This window comes from Zeugodacus cucurbitae, chromosome 5 (genome assembly GCF_028554725.1).
Source record: "Zeugodacus cucurbitae isolate PBARC_wt_2022May chromosome 5, idZeuCucr1.2, whole genome shotgun sequence".
NCBI lineage: Eukaryota > Metazoa > Arthropoda > Insecta > Diptera > Tephritidae > Zeugodacus > Zeugodacus cucurbitae.
Genome location: NC_071670.1, coordinates 40,301,305 through 40,325,765, shown reverse-complemented (window position 1 = coordinate 40,325,765; position 24,461 = coordinate 40,301,305). Strand labels below are relative to the sequence as shown.

Sequence of the window (24,461 nt, the reverse complement as noted above, 5' to 3'; positions counted from 1 at the left end):
TTCGATACCAAACGAGGTTTCAGACAAGGTGACTCACTATCGTGTGTCTTCTTGATGCTAGAAAAAATTATACGAGCTGAAGAGCTAAATAGAGAAGGTACAATCTTCTATAAGAGTGTTCAGCTACTGGCGTACGCCGATGATATCGATATCATGGGAAACAACACCCGCGCCGTTAGTTCTGCTTTTTCCAGACTGGATAAGGAAGCGAAGCGAATGGGTCTGGTGGTGAACGAGGACAAGACGAAATATCTCCTGTCATCAAACAAACAGTCAGCGCATTCGCGTCTTGGCTCCCACATCACTGTTGACTTTCATAACTTTGAAGTTGTAGATAATTTCGTATACCTAGGAACCAGCATTAACACCGATAATAATGTCAGCCTTGAAATCCAACGCAGAATCACTGTTGCCAACAGGTGTTACTATGGACTGAACTCTACAAGTCCCTCATCATTACCGTCCTACTTTATGGTGCAGAAGCGTGGACGGTGTCAACATCTGATGAGGCGGCACTAGCAGTTTTCGAGAGAAAGGTTTTACGGAAGACTTATGGTCCCTCAAACATTGGCAACGGCTGTATGTGTTATTCGACGACATAGACATAGTCCAGCGAATAAAAAAACAGCGGCTACGCTGGCTAGGTCATGTTGTTCGAATGGATGAAAGTGCTCCAGCTCTGAAAGTATTCGATGCTGTACCCGCTGGTGGAAGCCGAGGAAGAGGGACACCTCCACTCCGATGGAAGGAACAGGTGGAGAGGGACCTGGCTTCGGTTGGTATAACCAATTGGTGCCAAACTGCCAGAAGGAGGAATACGTGGCGCGCTGTTGTGGACTCGGCTATAACCGCGTAAACGGTTTCTACACCAGTCAAGAAGATATACATAAATATAATGTATGTTCACGATAGATGTTTATGAATTTGTTTTTTTATTATAAATTTAAAAAAATGAGAATTTTGGATAAGGTGGCAAATAATTTGCTTAATATTGTTTTCTTATTGTGGATTATTACCTCAAATGAAGAGCTGACGTTTTAAATATGTAATATGTACGATAATACTTACTACTTTTCATTCCAGTATTCGTGAAGGGTTCCATGAACTTATATATGCAAAGTTTATGAGAAATATGTGTTCATGCGTTTCAAATACACATTTCTGTTGATGTTAGTGTAAACAATTTGACAAAATCTAACCGAAGTATACTTGGTGAAGATATCAGAAAATATTCGAGGCCACACTTGAGCTTTTTCATCAAAATATTACTTTCCAGCAACTTCAACCTCCAAGAATAAATAGGCAAAATAAAATGATAAGATTCAGAACAGTTGAAAGTGTAATAGTATGAAAATAAAATGGGAGTAGTATCACCGACTTATGAGTCAATATTCATTATTCTAGTGGGCTTTATGCCGAATATATGGGTTAAACTGTGCGTTCTGATAAGAAAGTTACATAAATAAATTTCGAGAGTACAAAATGTTCGGTTACACCTGAACTTAGCCTTTCTTTTCTTGATTCATTTTGTATAAAAAACGGTTACAAATGTCGCAGAGCCTCATCCGCACTTTTCTTGGAATTAAAAAAGAAAAGCAAAATTTCCCGCAAATGTCCAAGAACGATATAAAAAAATCGATTTAATTGACCAGTGCTTGACCCTAGAGACATCTATTGAAAAACGACGGAAGCAAAGTTGTAGACCTGACAAACACAAATAAACTACAAACATTTTTCTTGGGACCATATTTATAATTATCTACTTTGGATAGATTAGGTATGTGTTAAGTCTGATCAACAGTCTGGAGATCACACTTCAATAGCTATAGAAAATTTCATAGTGATACCAAAACAGCCCTCATACAACGACAAATTTCAAGGAATTGAACAGAAATCTAACAAGCCAAATTATTTCGATTTCAACTAGTTCATCTCGATGGTTAAAGGTGGGTAAGTAACTTTACTCTCAATAAGGAAGTTCCAGGAGGATTCTAACTTTCTACCTCGCCTTATTTCAGATAGGTCCAGCTACTGATTGCCGGCAAGATTTTTGGCTCACGGCATGGACGTCTTGGGGCAATGACCAGTCAGATTTTTTTCAACTAGGAAAATATCAAACTTCGTATATTATATATCGCTAGCTTACTAGACTCCAATCACTAGTTTACTACACTCCTTGTAATTGACCCCGAATATTAAACCTGGTAAACCTTATTGTGATTTAAACCAATACAATTCGTAGTGTTGATAATTACTCATTAACTCCTTAGGCTTGATGAAGTGAGTGGGCACCTCGCTGAAGGAAAATTTTAAATGCTGCAGATTCAGACACACTAATTTCCTGAGTCTGCCAGAAATCTTTGCGGCAATACACCTACAAGAGATACTCGTGGAGAAGGCCCATCTAATTCGCTAGAGTATACTTAAGCATTGCATATTTAGGAGGTTGAACTAGTAATTGCACTCCAGCGCCGAGCTTTGACTTACTCAACCCAGTGACAGTAGTTACGAACTATGGTAATTTTTTAGTTTTTGTTACCGCTCGAGAGCGGCGCATCTTAATTTGAAATCGCGCTTTTGCGCCAAAGGCAATTTCACTCATTCGGCTAAAAAAATTTTGCAAGAAAAATTCCTTGAAACTACCTTAGCACAGACATAAGTATGCTTATGTACCCAGAATATATGTCGACTCGAACGAAGAAGCATTTCTGGCACACGCGATAAAATTCGAAAAGCTTAACGCTTCACTGCACACAGCTAAATAGCAGCTTTGGCGAGAGCAAAAGCAATTGTGCATACGCTGATGCCTCGACTGAAGTGCAGGGAGTGAGTTAAGGGGAGCGGGGGGTAAGCCTTGCATTTGCATAAGTGTGTCTGGAAGCAAATTGAGCATGCGCTCCGCTGGGATAAGCACACAACCAACTATCAACAACAACAACAAGCGATAGTGCATGGGGCACTGTGCAAATGTTTGATGCCAAAATGGAAAATTATGCTGAAGAAAAAAATGCAACGGTGCTTAAGTAGATTCGCGCAGTAACGGGTGTATATGCGTAAGCCAGTGGAAAAGTGCCGGGTGCATATGTAGTAGTAGTAGCGGTGGTAATGTATATGATTACATACTTACACTTATGAACAAAATGCACCAATGTGCAGCATCAGTGCAGCAAGGGGAGGCTGGGAAGGTGTGCTCTGCGCGCGAGACCATCGTAATCAACGCGATTTCTCAAAGGTAAAGACGGCACTAGAAAATTCATACAAATAATTTAATGGCACATAAAATTTGCGCCTTTTCTAAACCGAATTAAGGCCAAGTGGCAAGTGGAAAATGCAAATGCAAAAACAAAAACAAAAAACAAACACATATGCGACATTTGGGACGCGATTGCACTAAATTTCATCGAAATAAAAGCGCAGCGACGGAATATTAAATTAATTAGAATAGTAGGGAAACTTTTGAACTTAGTAGTTTCTTCTGACAGACATTATTTAAGATCGGTAAAGTAGATTACATTTAAGCTCATATAGGAATTAAAATAGAATTGGTTTGTTTGCCTGTATAAGGATAATACAATTCCGACAGGTGGCGCTGCGATTCATTATCAAAAAACGAAGTGAATATTAGCAAAAGAAATGTTATAACAACAAGAAGGCGCCATAATGTTAATCAAATATGTTAACTCTACAGATTTAACAGATTATGGGTCAGTCATTTGGACCGAAACACCATAAAAATTACAACAACACTTCTAACAATCGTTTAGGATTGGGTCGATATTTTGAAATTTCCAACTACTACTTTCTGACTAAAAGCCTTTCAAATTACCAACATTGTGATTACCTACTACTTTTAAGGTAACTTCAATACATTAAGACAATTGGGTACAAGTTTAGACACACTTGAACATGTTTTGGAACTTAGGTCGATGTTGAGCTGTTGTTCTAACGCACGGCATACTTCTAAATAAATTAACTTGCTCAATTTTAACACTTCGTATATAATTCTAAGAAAAACCAAACAAATTGATACTTTTTGAAGGCTTATATTAGGTATTAAGCCGATCATAGCATTGACCGTCATCGCGTATGAGCAACAAATGCCAGGAATGACAACTACGTATATATAGTAAGACTTTACTAAACATATAATAAGGATAATATGATGCAAATATATCCTAAATCTGGTGAAAGTAGCTTTTAAAAGGACTAACTTATAAATAGAAGAGATTTATTGTAGAAAAGATACACAAAATTTATGAGGGTCCCACTTTGGCACAAAATAAAATAGAGTAAGTATAAAGGGTTTTAATTTTTTCAGCAATTTTATTGATATCCCAAACCGTTTTTGGTTTATTAAAAAAAAAAAAAACTGTTGCTCATATTGACAAACTCTTCACATATAAAAAATTTAGTCGGTTTCTAAAGTTATTAAAATTTATATTAAGAAAGGAGACAAACATATACATATATTTTTATGAGATAGTATCCCATTAATACGCGTATTACGACTGAATACCGAGATTCTCAATTCTTCATTTCGAAAATGCCAAATTGCATATTTCACATAGTTGTTTGGGGTTTCATTTGCCGTATTTTTATATACATATATAATTTTAATTAAATAACTTTATTTTATTTAAAAAAGGTACAATAATAAGATTGTGTGTTTTGTTTCACTTACCCATTAGCACTCACAAGACCATAATACGAAAGAGCGCTCGTTAGCAACCTGGAAGAGTAAACAGAACTTTTATTAAATAACTAAAAGTATTAGAGATAGACAGATAGATACATATGCTTAAATAAAAGAAAAGTCGAACTCCTCTCGGATCTGAAACCATTATAATTTTAAGTAAAACTATTTTATAAATCACAGTGTAAATATTGGTAGAGAAAATTAAAAAAATTAGAGAAATTAGAGACTAATTTTAAAATTAGATTGAAGATTGGTTTATCTATATCATGCTTTTATTATGCATGTGATTGACGTAGGAACCGTTTAACAGGTTATAGACGAATCGATGATAACGTGCCACTCCACTCTTTCCCTAGCAGTTCGGCGCCAGTTGGAGATCCCAAGTGTAACCAAGTCGCTCTCCACCTGGTCCCTCCAACGGAGTGGAGGCCTTCCCCTTCCTCGACTTCCTCCGGCGGGTACTGCATCGGAAACTTTCAGAGCTAGAGTGTTTCAGTCCATTCGGACAAGATGACCTAGCCAGCGTAGCTGCTGTCTTTTTATTCGCTGGACTATGTCTCTGTCGTCGAACAACACATACAGCTCATCATTCCATCTTCTGCGGTATTCGCCGTTGCCAATGTTCTGAGGACCATAAATCTTGGGCAAAATTTTCCTCTCGAAAACTTTTAGTGTCGTCTCATCGGATTTTGACATCGTCCATGCTTCTGCACTATAAAGCAGGCCGGGAATGATAAGCGACGTGTAGAGTTTGATTTTTGTCCTTTTATTATACTCCACCTCTTTTCTCTTCTCCATACTAGTATTTTGTAAATGTCAAATGGTTCAGTGGATATTCCATCCCACTCCACCACCGTACCGTATGTATGTAGTGCAAGCACTGAACTTAATTTCATTAAATAATATGAGAAATGATCCAACTTTGCTAAAATTTTCTTATTCTTCAGAAAAAATGCTCTTAATAAGTCGTATTTTAATAAATCTTATCAAATAGCATCTCTTTATGGAAGAATACATATAGTTCTATAACATAACTGTGGAACTTGAAATTCGTTTAAATAAAAACTTTCCGAGCAAAGTTAATCCCTAGCTACAGATAACTCACTACTCAATCATTTAAACATCCGACTCAACTCCTTTTTTCCTGAATCCAAACGCTCGTAGTGAAATTTCAAACGAGTTAAAGTCTACTTTCCGGCTCAAACATGAATTCAAATAAAACCAACTTCAAAACAACCGAAAATGCAAACCAACTCCCAAATTATGTTGTGCTCATTATAAAAATGCATGGAAATTCGTCAAAAGCCATGTACTCGTAGTCAAAGCCAAAGTACACGGACAATGGCGAATGCTTGAGAACTCACAAATGTGTGAAAAGATAATCACTGGCGTGTAATGCAGAGAGAGCAATTCACACACATACATGCATACATATACACGCATTATTTAGGGAAACCAACTCAAGCAGCAAATGTCCTTCCACAATCATCTTAACGCACGAAGCGGTACGAAGCAAGCAGAAAAAAAGACAACAGCGCAAACTTTTGTGTTAAAAAATAAAATAAATACAATAAAACAAAAATGGTAAGCGCATTCTTTATATTCTCTTTTTTTCTGTTTTGTTTTTTTTTATTTCTTTCTCACTACTAAGGCTTCATTATAGACGCTTGCTTGCTTGCTTGCCGGGTAACTCTGTGAGGTTTGAATTTTTTGCATTTTGCTTCTCTTTATGCGCTTTCCAACTCTTTTATTTATAAAACACTTCCTCTTTTGTATTTTTTTACAGCTGCACGTCATTTCGTATGCATTAAAATGGTTTAGCGTTTTCCTGGCGAGAATTCGCGCTCGTTGCCTTCACTTATGGTCACCTCATCCGTCAGCACACTGGCCAGCTTTTATTGCATTTTGCCTAGAAAAAACTTTAGTGTCTGTCTGTTGCTCATATTTTATCATTTGGCTTTCTTTTTGTTGTTTTTATCTCTCATTTACCACTTTTTGTGTTGCATGTTGCAAGCTAAACAATGCGAGGGGTGTATGCATAATAAAAAATAAAATATGTTTTTGTTTCTGTTGTTATCATAGTTTTTGTGTTAGTTTTTACTGAATTACAAGTTGCTTGGCTTGATTTCTCATGTTTTGCTCATAAACTCTCTGTGTCTGTACTTAATTTTCTAATTTTAGTTAGAAGTTAGATTTGTTCAGATTGCATGGATTTCAAAATCCAGCACAATAATAATTTTGTATACGATAGTTCTAAGGCAAATTGTTTTGAAATAAAAAAGAGAAGATAGCGACACCAGACGGCAGAGGAAGAGAGATAAATATATATTTTCAGCTAACCAGCACTTACAGGTAACTATCACAAGTGGAGTTCTTGAGGATATTATTGTCTGGGGATTTTTTCAACGTTACGAGATTATCGGGTCTCGATGTATCTAAAATTACTTTTAGTGAACTATCTACTCTTCCCTAGTCTCCTTGTACAATGAAATAAGTCAATTAGCGCAATTAGTGACGAACACAGCAGTTAACCCCTGACCTCGAGCAGTATTCGTGTACTCAAATTGAAATAGTGAATGCAAATTGTTCGAAATGTTACCATTATTGCCCTTTTTTACAGCGTAGCTATTTAAACTCCTTCAGTCGGTTGAATATCACTATGAGACTGCAGAAATCAGATCAACCTATCCTCAGGTTTTATATCCTATCACACATACGTGAATTTTTTGAAAGCTGAAGGAGAGTTTGTTAAGGGATGCATATGTATATGTTGCAGTCATTCAAAAAATCTAAATTTTTTTATTCTTTTATCTTAAAGAATACGTTCTTAAGAATATTATCTCACATTTTTATAGAGATTTAAGTAGTAGAAGCGAAGTTATGGCACTAGATAAAAGTGTACTTGAAACTTTAAACGCGATTATCTCGAAATCATGTTTCTCTGAAAACTTCTTTGCGGTGACTTGAATTGCCGAAAGAATTTTCAACCGATTTCATTTTTTTTTCAAATTGTTCGTAATTTATTTCCGTGTCCTTGAATGACTTCATTTTTTTTCGTTTAAATCTTCATATCAATGTTAAGATTTTTTCAATACATTTCATCAGATGAAAAAAGTAGTCTTTTTGAGAAAATAGTTCCCGTTAACATTTTTTTTCTCATTTCAATGAATCGTTCAAGAACACCACAAGTCCCTAACTAATGAAATTTGTTTGCTTTTATGCTTTCAGTTGAGCTGATGAACTGGAATCGTAGTCCAGGCAAGCCTCTTTAAAAAAACGTGTTTTGAGTAAATTGCCATAACTTTTACAATTATTAGTATTTTTTATGTTCTTGAGCTGAGATTAGACATTGTACTATGCAAGACGTATACCAAGTATTCGATAAAAATATGGCTACATACCTCTACAGAAAATCAAAATTTTCCCAATTTTCCCGCACCTCAACATATATAACCCCTTAAACTAACTTTTTGAGCTCACTCTATTATGTCAATTTGAAATTAAAAGGTCAATACGAAGTCTCTAGATTCAGTTCCTAGTCACAACTCGGTTCCTAGACTAGATTGGAGCTAGATGATACTTTCGGATGACAAATCCGGCAATGCGAACACACCACTTCAAATATTAGTGGAACGGCACCAGCTACCAGCTTTTATTACACTCCACCTCTTTATCTCTTCATTCATTTCATCCTTCCCTCTTCATAGTGGTACTTCGTAAATGTTAAATGGTCCAGCGGATATTCCAACCCACTCCATTACCGTACCGTATGTATGCAGTGCAAGCACTTAACTTAATTTCATTAAATAATATGACAAATGATCCAACTTTGCTGTATTTTCTTCGTCTAATGTATGCTACTATATTACAGTGTCATATTCATTCCATGCTCCACACACCCACACGGCTATTTGACATTGTTACACTTTGGTGGCGATTTATTTCATTACTTATTGTCCATAAATAATTGCAGTTTTTCATTAACGGAATTGCGTGTGAATGTGAGGAAATGCGAGGATAAATAATATGCGTAGTGAAGACATAAGGTGTTGTAAATATAAGAGAGTTTTAAGAATTTTCAGAATAAAAATAAGTTTTCTTCCTTATTCATTACAGCAAAAAAACACTAATAAATGAAAACACATTTCATTATAAATTTCAATTCATGCTTCCACTCCAACTTCATCCCCAAAAATCCTAAACTTTGCTGTAACACCTCATTGCCCGACACAACGTCTAACTTTTCCCCTCATCGTCAGCTGCAATTCTTCATGCCCATACCATGCATACTATCCATTGTATAATTTTAAAACTTTTCCCTTCAGACTTATTCATTTAATTTTCAATTTGCTCTTTTGACATTACAATTTCATAAAATATTCTCACTTCAGCCCACAGGTAATTAATGTTCATTTTTAATCTCTTCACCTATTTAGGCTTACAGTTTCTCAAACTCGCACATTTTTCAAACTCTCTGTATATATTTTGAACTATTTTCAGCTAAAGTTTGTATACCTCACACTCACAGCGCTCATTTTGCTTGAGTTACAATGACAGGGATATGCATATAGCGGTCACTTTGAGTACTAACTTCAATTTGTCCCACAGGAAATCAAATTTGCGGATAATAAATAGTTTTTTTTTTCGAACAAAACTTTGAATATTGCTGAAGCAAATATTTCTTATTTTTTTTGTAATTTAGGTTAACTGTGTAGCATGCCAGGGACGTATTAAGTACTTCAGTTCAGTTGAAATTTTTAATACTCATTAAGATTAATATTAATATATTGTTGTTTTCGCAATCATTTTATGCACCTCACATATAGAAAGCCTTTATATCGCTCAATGAAGCAACAAAAAAATAACTTGAATCTTGGAAAAGACTCTAGAACAAACAGCGCTATATGGAGTACCATTCTATTAGTGCTAAAGATGTATGTAGTTCGTGCAAAAGAGGTCGTGGGTTCGGTTCGGAAATTTAAGAAATACCACTAAAGGATATTGACATTTATGTAAGGAGTCGAAAGACCGGTTCTCATCATACCCAGCTTAAAATGTTGTACGGAATATTGAACGAAAAAAGAAATCCCACTAAAGGGTATGGATGGTTATGTAAGGAGACGAAAGACTGGTTATCATCTTACCCATTCTAAAATATTGTCCAGAAGGTTGAACGACAAGAATTTCTGATAAGGTGACTCTTAAAGAGTTTAGAAATCGAACACCATTAACATAGTTGATCTAGAGGTGTGTTGAGATGGAGCTCACATAAAAATGAGTTTGGAATCATCGTTCTTTTTGGGAACCACGTTCAATATCAAATTGTATATTTTTCATTTAACTTTCCAGTTAATCAAGGTTGCTCGGTGGTGATACATTTGTGAACGAATAACGAGATCACAATTTTAAGAAAATAGATATTTAAGAATAAAAATTAACATCTCGAAGGGAAAAAGTAAACGAATAGGAATATTTGCACTCGAGAGGTCTGAATGTGAAGGAGAGAACAAGAAAAGCCTGGCCTTTACATATACGAGATCTATTGGTTTACCTTCAATTTGCTTGAAAGGCAAAACTATAACCCTTGTTGAAGAGAAACAGGTCCCTAGTTCACTGTGTGGTTCACATTTTTCTTTCGCTATACATTTCCGAACCCCAACTGAAAATGTATTGTAAAGTAAGAGAAGTGTTTCGAATGAGATCATCACAGAACCAATTTATGATTTTGAGAGAATAGATAAACAGAAATGTTATAGGAGCTCTGTGTTCTTTGAACTCTTACTCACTCTCCCTCTTTGTATACTCTTTTCAATAGACCTGGAGAAGATTACTAAGGAACAAAGGAGCAATTTCCATGCACTTACTATCAGCTATTTTCCAGCGATTAAATACAAGATACGAGACACAAAACTGATTTTAAATAAAGCACAGACACGATTAACTACAATACGCCAGCAAGGGGAGAAACACGCCATTAACAAAGAGTCTGTGCCGCCAAAAGAGCTCTGTTCGTAAAAGACGAGACAAAACAACAAAATTTATACTCGCATGCCTGCGCTTGCCTTTGGCATTCACTGAAATTAATTAATCCAAAGAAATTGCGCTAATAAACTAACAAATTTACGATATCGTCGCATAACAACAAAAACAATACGAAATATACACTTCATTGCAGATGGTTGCGACTAGCAAACGAAGCCAAGAAGAAGTTAACTAATTCCCTGTATTCACACCATTTGCAACGGCCAACAGCTACCACCCATGGGAAATATTTCTTATTTTTTTTGTAATTTAGGTTAACTGTGTAGCATGCCAGGGACGTATTAAGTACTTCAGTTCAGTTGAAATTTTTAATACTCATTAAGATTAATATTAATATATTGTTGTTTTCGCAATCATTTTATGCACCTCACATATAGAAAGCCTTTATATCGCTCAATGAAGCAACAAAAAAATAACTTGAATCTTGGAAAAGACTCTAGAACAAACAGCGCTATATGGAGTACCATTCTATTAGTGCTAAAGATGTATGTAGTTCGTGCAAAAGAGGTCGTGGGTTCGGTTCGGAAATTTAAGAAATACCACTAAAGGATATTGACATTTATGTAAGGAGTCGAAAGACCGGTTCTCATCATACCCAGCTTAAAATGTTGTACGGAATATTGAACGAAAAAAGAAATCCCACTAAAGGGTATGGATGGTTATGTAAGGAGACGAAAGACTGGTTATCATCTTACCCATTCTAAAATATTGTCCAGAAGGTTGAACGACAAGAATTTCTGATAAGGTGACTCTTAAAGAGTTTAGAAATCGAACACCATTAACATAGTTGATCTAGAGGTGTGTTGAGATGGAGCTCACATAAAAATGAGTTTGGAATCATCGTTCTTTTTGGGAACCACGTTCAATATCAAATTGTATATTTTTCATTTAACTTTCCAGTTAATCAAGGTTGCTCGGTGGTGATACATTTGTGAACGAATAACGAGATCACAATTTTAAGAAAATAGATATTTAAGAATAAAAATTAACATCTCGAAGGGAAAAAGTAAACGAATAGGAATATTTGCACTCGAGAGGTCTGAATGTGAAGGAGAGAACAAGAAAAGCCTGGCCTTTACATATACGAGATCTATTGGTTTACCTTCAATTTGCTTGAAAGGCAAAACTATAACCCTTGTTGAAGAGAAACAGGTCCCTAGTTCACTGTGTGGTTCACATTTTTCTTTCGCTATACATTTCCGAACCCCAACTGAAAATGTATTGTAAAGTAAGAGAAGTGTTTCGAATGAGATCATCACAGAACCAATTTATGATTTTGAGAGAATAGATAAACAGAAATGTTATAGGAGCTCTGTGTTCTTTGAACTCTTACTCACTCTCCCTCTTTGTATACTCTTTTCAATAGACCTGGAGAAGATTACTAAGGAACAAAGGAGCAATTTCCATGCACTTACTATCAGCTATTTTCCAGCGATTAAATACAAGATACGAGACACAAAACTGATTTTAAATAAAGCACAGACACGATTAACTACAATACGCCAGCAAGGGGAGAAACACGCCATTAACAAAGAGTCTGTGCCGCCAAAAGAGCTCTGTTCGTAAAAGACGAGACAAAACAACAAAATTTATACTCGCATGCCTGCGCTTGCCTTTGGCATTCACTGAAATTAATTAATCCAAAGAAATTGCGCTAATAAACTAACAAATTTACGATATCGTCGCATAACAACAAAAACAATACGAAATATACACTTCATTGCAGATGGTTGCGACTAGCAAACGAAGCCAAGAAGAAGTTAACTAATTCCCTGTATTCACACCATTTGCAACGGCCAACAGCTACCACCCATGGGAAGAGCCAATCTTTTGTAGCATACTAATGAACGCACAGAGAGACAAACAAATATTTTTGCCATTAGTAGAGGCCTAATTCTGCAACCATTACGCAGCTGCTCGAAATCGGCGATTGTCATCGTTGCACGTAACGCACGGAAAAAATTAAAAACACGAACAACAACAACAATAACAAAGAGTTGCCTGCTGGACTCAACGTCAACGGTGGATAGTACCTGCCGATTGCCTCTAAAAGACAACTGTTGCGGATGTGAGCATAAATAAGGAGAAGCGGTGGAGTTGATAGAGAGTGGGAGGAGGAGGTGAAGAGGAAGGTAAATGAAACAGCGTATTCTCCAATCCCAAAGAATGCCAAGTGAGCGCGTAAATTTCCGAGAATGGCCACAGAAAACAGCGTTTGGCAGACAAACATGGCTGAGCCGGCTGAGAATGGATGCCCAGGAGTCTTCGGCGCAGAGGTTGCCTGGAAGCAGCACAGACTTGGATAGGAAAAATGGCAATCAAATGATTTAAATCACATTTCCGCACTTCAGCAGCAGCAACGGCAGCATTCAGCAGGAGGAGGAAGGAAGGAATTGGCATTGCCAAAGGTAGAAATAACAATTTTCCTACAATTTTGCGCTTTTCCATTAAATGGCAATGAGCAAGAGAAAATGCGTAAAACGTTGCCACATTAGCAGCGCCGTGTGTACGTTGAATACGTGTGGCATGTGGCAAGTGGCAAGTGGCATGCCGGCATGTGTGCGAATATCTACCATTGCATATTTACACATACAATCACACACACGTATGCATACATATTAATGGATGTAGTGGATACGCGTCATCGAAATGATTGCTTTCAATGGCAACAACAACAATGACAGCAACAACACACAATTTGATATTCCGTTAAGCGCTGCTCGCATGTATCGCAAGAGCAGTAGCAAGCAAAGTGGAAGAAGAAGGCGAAGGAGGAGCAGCAACAGCAGCAGCAGAACGATGCAATAAAATGCAGTTCAATGCAATAACAATCGAAGGGCAAATAAATAAATACATTTTAGTAGCAACGCTTCGGGGAATTGGGCGGCATGGTAAATATTTATGTGGGCAACAGTTTGTATTGCACATGCACATGTATGTATGTATAAATGTACATATTTGATGGGAGAATAGCTTGTATTTGATATTGCTTACAGCCAATCGGGGCATTTGCGTCATTCCGCTGATAACTGGGAAATCATTGAATTCGCTGAGGTGTTTAATGATTTTCTTTTCTGCGGTACCTAACGCACAGCTGTAAGGCATAACTAGCATTTCTTTTTCTTCAATATATAAAAAATATTTGAAGATCTGAACTTTTAGTTGGAGATAGTTGAAGGAGTTTCATTAACAAAGTCAATCATAAATTGAAATCGCTTAAATGGAGTAAAGAAGAAAGAAAGATCTTGATAACAGCATATGTCTTGGGAGTATTCCCACAATACGGTCGACCTAGTTCAAGAGAGCATGTTGCTCTAAGTAAATTTTAAATCCACGTTTAGGGAATACCATTACTGAGACTTTGAAACGTACATCTAATCCGTCTGTAATTTAGCCATACTTATCTCTTTATTTATAATCCTACAAGTGTTAAAACCCCTGATAGATTTTATGCCAATCACAAGCGAAAATCCACATTACCTGTTCGGATAGAATCATAATTGGAAAACTCTTAACTCTAAACTGGAAAACTCGGGTGTTATTGTGCTCATCTCCGACATAATGGTAATGAACAAAATTATTAAAAGTCTCGTTATTCACGTATGCGTTGAGAAGAGAAGGTACAATCTTCTATAAGAGTGTACAGCTGCTGGCGGAAACAACAACCGCGCCGCTTGTTCTGCTTTTTCCCGACTGGATAAGGAAGCTAAGCGTATGGGTCTGGTGGTGAATGAGGATAAGACGAAATATCTCCTGTCATCAAACAAACAGTCAGCGCACTCGCGTCTTGGCTCACACATCGCTGTTGACAGTCGTAACTTTGAAGTCGTAGATACTTTCGTCTACTTGGGAACCAGCGTTAACAACATCAACAATGCCTCGAATCCAACGCAATCCACGAAATCCTCTTTCCAAGGTGCAACATTGGACTGAGTAGGCAATTGAAAAGTAAAGTCCTCTCTTGACGAACCAAAATCAAACTATATAAGTCGCTCATTATTCCCGTCCTGATGTACTCGTATGGCGCTGAAGCGTGGATAATGTCAACATCCAATGAGATGGCACTAGGAGTTTTCTAGAGAAAGGTTTTGCGGAAGATTTATGGGCCCATTTACATCGGCAACGGCGAATACCGCAGACGATGGAATGCTGAGCTCTATGTGTTATTTGACGACGTAGACATAGTCCAGCGAATAAAAAGACATCGGCTACGCTGGCTAGGTCATGTTGAACGAATGGATGATAACACTCCAGCTCTGAAAGTGTTCGATGCCGTACCCGCTGGTGGAAGCCGAGGAAGGGGAAGGTCTCCACACCGTTGGAAGGACCAAGTGCAAAGTGACCTGGCTTCACTTGGAGTTTCCAGTTGGCGCCAAAAAGCAAAAAGGAGGAACGAGTGGCGCGTTCTGGTGGATTCGGCTTGAAGCGGTTGCTACGCCAAATATATATATATATATATATATATATATATGAAGACTACAATCGGACTAGCTATTACGTAATTTTTATATATCCCGAAACCAATGTCACCAATGAGTTACGTACTCGGATTTGTCAAGATTGCTTACTTGGGTTTAAAAAATTTTAAAACTTTAGGTTATACTTTAAGTGAATACATTACCGATGATATATCAGAGTTTTACTATATACATATATATCACCTCTTATTGTTATTTTTTAATAAATAGTAGCTAGTACATTACCAGCGATCTATATCAGATTTAGTAAAAGTTTTAAGCTATAACAATATGTGGACCGACGATTCATAATCTTTGCGTCAGTTAAATATTGTTTAAGCAGTCATCAGTGAGGCGATTATTGAGCAGAAAGTATAACATATAAAGCAAATCGCCTAGCCGGATATTATAGAATCCCTTGTATATGTCGAAATAGTACCAGAATAATAATTTTTAAAAATCAAGGGATTACTTGAAAACGATCTGTTTAAAAGGCTTGAACATTCGAAAAATTATGAAAATGTTTGAATAAGATTATATCAAAAATCGCTAGTAGGAATGGATATAGTGGTTATTAAGAATATTATGGGGTTAGTAGCGAGTAAGTCCATAATTCTCTGAAAAAATAGAGAATTTGAATTCATATTTTACGTACAAATAGTTCCAATCAATCCATGTGAATACACACAATTTCTAACATAAATTGTTATATTTACATAAATTAGGGCGTATTCCGAAAGCTTTCGTACCTTAACCCGGTACTGCTCAGAACTTTTTATGTTTCAGATTTTTCTGAAATGAAATACACCCAAGTATTTTGGCCCCCTGAGCACGAAAATTAAATATGTTTTACGATTCATTATATTCAATATTTAACTTTTCCGGGAAATGCAAAAAACCAACTTAGATTGTAGTTTTATAGTGTAATTTTCAAGTTATTTATGAAGATATAGGAATAAATTCTGGTTAAGTATCTTAGCCGAAAACCTCACAAGAACACCACCCCAAGTAAGAGAAGGAGTTCAAATTACATCCGCTCCAGTTTTTTTCGAAATTAGTAACCAACTATATGTAGATTAACATTCTACAAATTTTGAATTTGTAATTTCTTTGCTTACTGCCACCAAAAGCATTGCAAGTGGAAATCCCATAATTTTAATGCATGAATTTTGGCATTTGTCCAAAAGTTAGTGAAGTGTATTTTGTCAACAGCAAGTAATGACTACTTTTTCCATTACAGTAATTTCTATTTTCATGTAATTTTTCTCCGTAAATATTTTTTTTTCGTTTCAGTTTGCCAAGGTATGGAAGGTAGCGCAAATAATTGTGATGCTTGAAATTCACCAAGAGGTATACCACTATATGGTATATAAAAAATTGTGCTTTTTGTACAGATATTCAGTGAATTTTTAGGCAAGTGCACAAGAAAAAAAAACAGCTTGGACAGTATATGTTTCTATACATGTTTGTATTCAGGTGGAGTTCATCAATTAGAAAATCCGTGTTCATAATAAATTTACTGATGGCATAATAAATTTATCATTTATTCAATTTAGTAGGTGCAAATTGTAACTAGCAGATGAAATCTGTCTACTTTTTTCCTAAGTTGGTTAAACTGTTTCTTCAATTAAGTCTTAAATAAGGACCTTTTTAGTAAATACCCTTCGAAAATGTAGAGCTTGTTGTGATTCTAGGCAGAGCTTACTAGAGTGGCAATTTTCACAAGAAATTAATAGCGAATGACTCTTTAGAAATTATCATATTTTCCTCCCTCCCACGTACTTGAATCTAATCTACATAATAATAAAAAAAAAAAAAAACAAAAAAAAACAAACAACAAAAAATTAAAAATTTGAAACATACAAAAAAATTAAAAAAATAAAAAAAAAAAACAAAAAGGGATTAAATGTCTGCTACGTCCACGTCGTTAATCCTGGGTTACGCTAAATTCTGATAATAATAGTGCATAAATCAATGATTTTTCATCATGTTCTGAGTTGGTTTTTTATTTGAGGCTCATACAAATATTGCTGTACCAAAATTCCCTTTGGGGGGTAAAAAGGTGATGAAATAAGGAACATTTTAAGATATTTTCGAAAAAAATCGAAGGGGGCATAAGTTTTTAAAAATTCAAACAAAAATTTTTTTTTCATTTTTTGCTATGAAATATTAATTTTAAAAATTTTTACGGTATACAGTTTCAAAGTTTGAGAAATTCTGTACAAAAAAGTCACATGGTGTTTTAAAATCTGTTCATTAGTTTTAAAGATATGGCGGTTCGAACATTTGTTTACAAAAAACTTTGGCCCCTTACAGTATGGCAACCTCGCGTTACTCAGACCGAACAGCATATGTTTTATTTTAGGTTTTACATGTACTATAAGATATATCATTGCCAAAGAAAATAAAGAACTTTTTTTTTCAAGTGGCTTTTTTTCCAGAGAATGCCCCATATGTATGTATGTATATTTGAGTATAAACCAGACTTGCAAAAAATTTTGAAGGTGTCATACGGCGTATTTCACATCATACCATTCGCTTTTTCTATTCGAAGCAAAATTATTCACCTTACTTACATTCCTGTATCAAATGTTCTATACAGCTTGATAAAATTATTTCAGTAATTCCAAGGTTTTCTAACATATTATTCTACGCCTAATGGTTGAAGTACTGTTTTTGACAAACATATTCGGAAACACTAAAAGTTTTACTGTTACTTTCCTAGAAGCCTGCACTATTGTTCGAAACTTTTGGACGAATGACACGATCTAAGCTGCTAGCTGCAGTAGCTGCTTGCAAGAGGATGAGCTAGAATCATCCCCAAAATGTCTTTTAGAAATGCCCTGTCTTTGCGAAATCTAGGCAAAAGTTCCTTACATCTGACTTTTTTGGACACCCTCGCGAAATAGCGGATATAGAAGTAAAAAATCTCTGCAGATTTGTGGGAGGTTCTAAGCGTTTTGCAGATTCTTAAAGTTAAGTGAGGGGTTGAATTGTATGGCATCACAAAGGGCTGTTCTTAATTAGTCTAAGTGTGTTTCTTTTTTAAGGGAACAACCTCCGTACCTAACCTAACCTGACACGATCTAACGAGTAGAAGTCGTTCTTCTATTGATATCGGCGATGACTTTTACCTATTTCCATATAAAATCTAATCCAAATACAGTCCTTATACTGAAAAGTGAGGCTATAAGAAACGTTGAAAAAACCAACTACCACAGAAAAGCTAAAATATCACAGCAGATATATATGAAATAGTCCCGAGGAAAAGGCCATTCATATCAAATAGGAAAGAATTTTTCAAAAAAGTATAAAAATCATTATATAGCCCTCATCATGAAAGTGATGAGGTCGTATAAATAGTGTTTGGAAGAAACTCTCCCCCAAATCTTAAGAGGAATGCTAGGGTAATGTAACATTTAGAGATACATAGTGTCGAGTGGGGTTGAAGTTATATTTAAAATATTTAATTAATTGATACGAAAATTTGGAATTGAATCTACAGTCAAAAAGGTATCAAACACGCAAAATTATAGTAAGTTTTTTGGGAATCTGTTTTACTAATTAGAAAAAAGTCTCAGCTGAGATAATATTTAAATTAGTGAAATTAAGAGAAATAAATAAATTAATTTTTTTTCTATATCTGATAGTAGGATCAAAATAGGTGCTCCATGCAGTTGTTTTGAATACTTATAACTCCAAAATACATAAATATACATTTATTAAGCCACATACATTGTTTTTCGATCATTTTAATCCACTTGCACTAGCATTTATTAATGCATTTGCTATGCAGTTAAGTGTTCCGCGCTTCAATTCGAATGAAATGATCAAATAAACGCACAACTGCAACTTCAATGTAAACAAAACAAACCCGTTAACTTAACTTGCGATAAATTGCTTGGAATTGTATTGCATTTACAATTTCCACTAAATACAAACACACACACACATACAAAGTTGTTTGAGAGCACAACCATCGAGTTGGAAAAGTACCAATGAACTTTTTATTGTCGCAAAATGCACTTGAGCGCAAAATTTCTTTCGCATTTTTATCTCAACGCATAGAAGAAACCATAAACTATAGTAGTAAATATGTATATATGCATGTATGTATGTGAGTGTGTGTGCGTATAAACATCGATTGGCAACATTTCATACAACAATTGCGCACTCGCACTCATATGCATTTGGCTATGAGTATAAAATGGCAAATGTATGGGCGTTTGTGTGCGAGTGCAGTTATTCTCCCGCTACTATTTTACTATGTGCAACCAATTTTGCATCAATGAAATTTTCATGGTTTCATTTTTATGACATTGCACAAGTGCGCCCATATCATTCGCAAGCACGCGCACACATGCACCACACTCGACAAGTGTTTATGTGCAAGTTTATGCATATGTATGTATGTATGTGTGTGGGTGAGCTCTCAACCATAAACGTGCAGCATATGTTTTGCATTCTATTGATTGGCTGGCTGCTTCAATAATGTGCAATTGGCGACAATGTCATTGCCATGCGATTTTGTATTCGTTTATATATGTGTGTGTGTGTGCGGATGTGGCATGTTTGCTACGGCCAAATAATATTTACTACAATAACATGTATATAAATTTAAATATTTATATAAGTACAAATAAATATTTAATTATGTTAATAAGCATATTCATATGAAGCAAATAAGGGAACACTAACTTGAGGTGGAACCAATACTATACAAATATTTTTGAATTCGTATTGAGTTCGCCGAGGATGATGACGGAACGAATCGATTTAGTTATAATTTAGTTAATTAAAATAAATAAATGTTATCCTTATATTATATCTATTAAGCTAATCGAATCTTTTAATTAGGTCATAAAGGTCGGATTACATGGTTTGAACTTATGATTTTGCACCACGAAAACTTACCGCCATATGATCCGAGTTATTTAAAATTGTTTCAAAAATAATAAAGGTTTTTTTTAGACATGTGATTTTCAAGAAAAAATAAAACGCTTTTTTATAAAGATATGGATTTGTCAATATGTTTTAAAATGATTTCGGCCAAGTGACCGTCATGGCTGGCTCGAATAAATTCCAGTCGAGAGTCCCAATATTTTTACTACTTTTTGTAGCAATTCGGGGCGTATGTGAGCAAAAAATGTAGCTGCGGAGTTTTGCCAAGTGACCAAAGACCAACTCTTGCAAGTGTTGCCACATTGAAAACTACACGCCTAAACACAACAACTTTTACAAATACCATCGTGATTATTTTTGTGCGATAGATAGAAAAGGCCGCTCCGACGGAGACGTTCTTGTAAGCGATAAGAAATTATGGAGTAATCGAATCGTCAGTCCTATAGCCATATCGAATTGTGGGTATAATCATTATTTATTTTTTAAAGATTGGATCAAGCTTCAGCATGAGAACTTTACAGATGACGGAGAGTACGTTGAAGGCGACAAAATCGATCTGGATGGGTTGTGTAATATTATATGAAAACTCCCACTGTTGTAAATGTTCAAAATAGACTTGACTCAGTTTGTATAATAGTAATGAAGAAATTGATCGTATGTTGTCATCGCCGACTCCTGCAAGGCACTACGTGAAAACTAAGTATTAACAGCATAAAACCTTTTAGAGTGGATGTAGCACAAAAAAGGCTTTTGATCAGTAAAACTAACTTCGATCTTTGCATGCAGAAAAGGGCGGATGGGGTTTAAGAAGTCGTTTAACTTCATTTTGAGACATTTAGGAACATATGTATATAATGTATTTTCAACAATACCAATATGTGCAGCTCGACTTTACCGAAGCTCAAAGATAAATATAATATTCAAACATTCAGTACACAAGTTCAATTGGCTCTACGAAATTAGGACAGTCTGCGACTCATTTCCGACCAGACAACGTTAAGGCACATGATTTTACTGATGTTGAACGGAAACTTAAAAGTATTGCGAATCTCTGAATTTCACCTAAAGTTTCACTTTCGATGGTTTTAAAACTAAAAGTTGCTGATATTGACAATTTTTGAACATACTATTTTTATTTAATCGAGAACTTTCACTCCCATCTCAATATTAGGAAAGGGTCTGATCCCCTACAATTTAGAATTTACATCAATGTAAACAGACATAGTGTCACATAGTTGAAACTTTTTGAGAAATTTAGACTTTTTAAGAGTGTCATTCCATGTGATGCGCACAATTTTTTTTTTTTTTTTTGTAATCATAAATTGCTTTCGTAACATGTCTTGAATACGTTAGTAAGGTGATTTTCAGAAATTCGAAGTCGTTTTAAATATACAGCGATACAGCGTGAAGAAGGAGCTGTTCGATGCGCTTAGTTGGCAGCTGGAAACTCTGAACGCGTTTTTCTGAAAACTGTTTTCGAAATTTTCCTCCATCGTATCTCAAAAACGGCTTTATCGAATGACTTGAAATTTATTGGTTGCACTCAGGACATGTAAACGCATGGAACGTTCTATTATTAATCAAAAAATCCAAAAACATCGATTTTTTATAACAAAAAACTAAAAAAACCTAATCGCAATTTTTTTCAAATGTCTACCAAAAGTCCCATTTTTAATACATTCTCGCGTTCCATGCATTTAAGCTTACCGATTAAAACGTCGCTACCTTTAATGACCTCCTTAAGTTATAATTAGTCGTTTCAATATAGTGTAGGGAAATTATTACCAAAGTAGAAAGCAATCACCACTTCTTGTAGAAAAATTAATAATTAATCTCAATATAAAGATCATGTTTATATTTGAATCAAACTGAATAATAAGATAGAAAAGATGATGCTCCAACAGGAATTGCCAGAAGCTCTTGCTGATATGAGACTACACTAGAGTGAAGAGAACCTCAACCGCATTGTAATGGTCTTCTATAGATCAGCCTCAATGTCAATAAATTAAAAGGGATCACCGAATCAGCACTAAAAACCTATACATATCCTTTTTTCAACAAAATAATTGATAAGTATTAGTTTCCCATACGAAATTAAGAATTTATACAAAAGTATTTAATAAATTTGACTAATACACATACCAATTGAAGTGAATTGTTCATAAAAATCCACATAAAAGGTGATTACAGAGCATCTGCATTAATTAAACTTATTTTCCGCTGAAATATTATTAAAACTGATTAAACACCAATCTTTATTTTAGTGCTTCTTCAGTGATTACAGTGCAATTGGAAAGCCAATTGGTAGCATTCTCAATGTTCAGTTTACCGCCAACAAACAGCAATGCTGCACCGATGTCCTCAGCGAACAGAAAAAACATTCGAAAACCGAGCAATTTGTGGCAACTACCAAGCAGACTCACCAGCAAGTGGCAAGCAAGAGCGATACATAGCACAGGAAAGAAAACAGTTTCAGTACGCCTTTTCCCCAAAGTCAACAGGCCACGAACAAATGCAATTTCACAGGCAACACAAATACTTGTATGCCAGTATATGGATGTTTGTGTTTGTGTGTGTGTGTTTATCATCATATAAATATGCGCAACGCTGCAACTGTGTAAGCTGTCTTATTTGTGTATCGTCGTATATTGATTTAAGTGAGACCACAGCACACATATGTTCCGGGCATGCACTTTGTTATTTCGCCTTTTATTTTTCCTATAGTTGCCTGCCGCCTGCCTGCCCCCAATGGAATATCACTCATACGCCGTGTATGCTAAAGTACAGCAGCGAGCAAGCAAACATGCATATGTGTGTCTTCCTCCTCTGCATCACATTTCATATTGTTTCTATGTTTCTTATTTTCTTTACAGTTGCCTCTTGCTGTTTCTGGTTTCTTTTTTTTTGTCCTTGTCTTCTTTGGCTTCCGCTTAGCTGCACTGTTGCAATGTTCCCTTCCTGGCCAGAGCACTGAGCACTTATCGTTTTGCCGTGCAACAGCAGCAAGTGCAACAGATTACAACTTGGTTGCTTGTCATTTACTTTTGCTGTTTTCCGTACATGTTCTTCCATCGCCGTCGTTGTTGTTGTTGTCATTCATGTTGCTTGTGTTCGTTCGTTTTTTTGCTTTCTGGCTTTCTCTTGTGTGAATTTGGGATTTGCAGTTTTCCTCTTCAATGGATCCTTTAAGTGATATTGTGAAATTAGTCGCTGACCTAATGTGTTCACTTCACATGCTTTGAGAGACATTTATTTCACATTCGCGATTACAAGGTCTTATGTTATTTTCTGCGATTACTTACTTTTACTACGTGATTGCTTTAGGTACTTTTAACTTTGGAGGGGATTGACTTCACTTGACTAATTGAACCTAATTCAATACCATAGACAATTCCATCAATTTTGATTATAAAGAATCTACACGGTTAGTTACAATATATATTCCAAATGTTCTATAACTACAAGTGAACCTTGGTGTTTTAAAATAAATATCTTTGGACAAAGTCGGAAAGATAGAATAGAAAATCTCAAGCTATTCTTAAATTTAATCTTTCAGGAACATCAACTTATGGCAGACCTCAGGAGGTTTTGAATTTAGTCCCAACGATTCTGCTTTTATAGTCTCAATCGATTGAAAAAGCGTTATTCTGGAGAAATATTTGAGTATCCGAGACAAGAAAAGTGTTGAAGAATAGGTTAGATAAGCCAGAACTTAGGTTTACTGAAAGCATTCATAACAACCTAAAACAAAATGTGTATAGTAAATCCACGAGAGATCTAGAGTGTAAGAATCTCACCCTCAGCATTCTACTATCGAAATATCATTTCACTTATGAAAATATGTACAGTAATTGGTTACAGGTTCATGTCCAACCTTTGTATACTGGTGGCAATTCTAGTAACTTTCTTGTAATTTCATTAAAACAAATTGATTCAAATTTGATCGCATAACCATTACGGTAAATTATTGTCAACTGAGCGTATGAGCTTTGTCGAAAACCATATTCATTGGCGCACAAAATGGTCAAAGTTCTTCTTTGGCGATGAAAAACGATTTAATTTAGATGGTCCTGATGAATTTAAATATTATTGACGTGATACATTATTTGATAAAGAAGTTTCAATGGCCAGAGCGTCGTCAGATGGTGTTGTCAGGTATTTTCTGTGTCACTGAAATGGCAAGGGTTCCAAAAAAAAACATGAACTCGTCAATATATTGTTCCAGGGAGTAAAAAGAGTTGTTCAGACAAAAAAATTCAACTTCTCGACTTGCGCGACGTATTATATTATATTTATTATATTATTGAAAATCTCTGGGTATTTTATCAAGAGAAGTTTACGATGACAATTTAACACAATCAAAG

At 35.6% G+C, this 24,461-nt stretch overlaps 1 long non-coding RNA gene across 2 annotated transcripts in view; it reads right to left on the bottom strand.

Annotated features, from left to right (window-relative positions):
* The window catches only part of LOC128921924 (uncharacterized), a 136,914-nt gene that overhangs the window by 25,019 nt on the left and 87,434 nt on the right, over positions 1-24,461 (bottom strand). For both annotated transcript variants that reach the window (XR_008471244.1, XR_008471245.1), the window contains exon 5: positions 4,682-4,729. This is a non-coding gene — a long non-coding RNA (uncharacterized LOC128921924). The remainder of the gene's footprint in view (positions 1-4,681; positions 4,730-24,461) is intronic.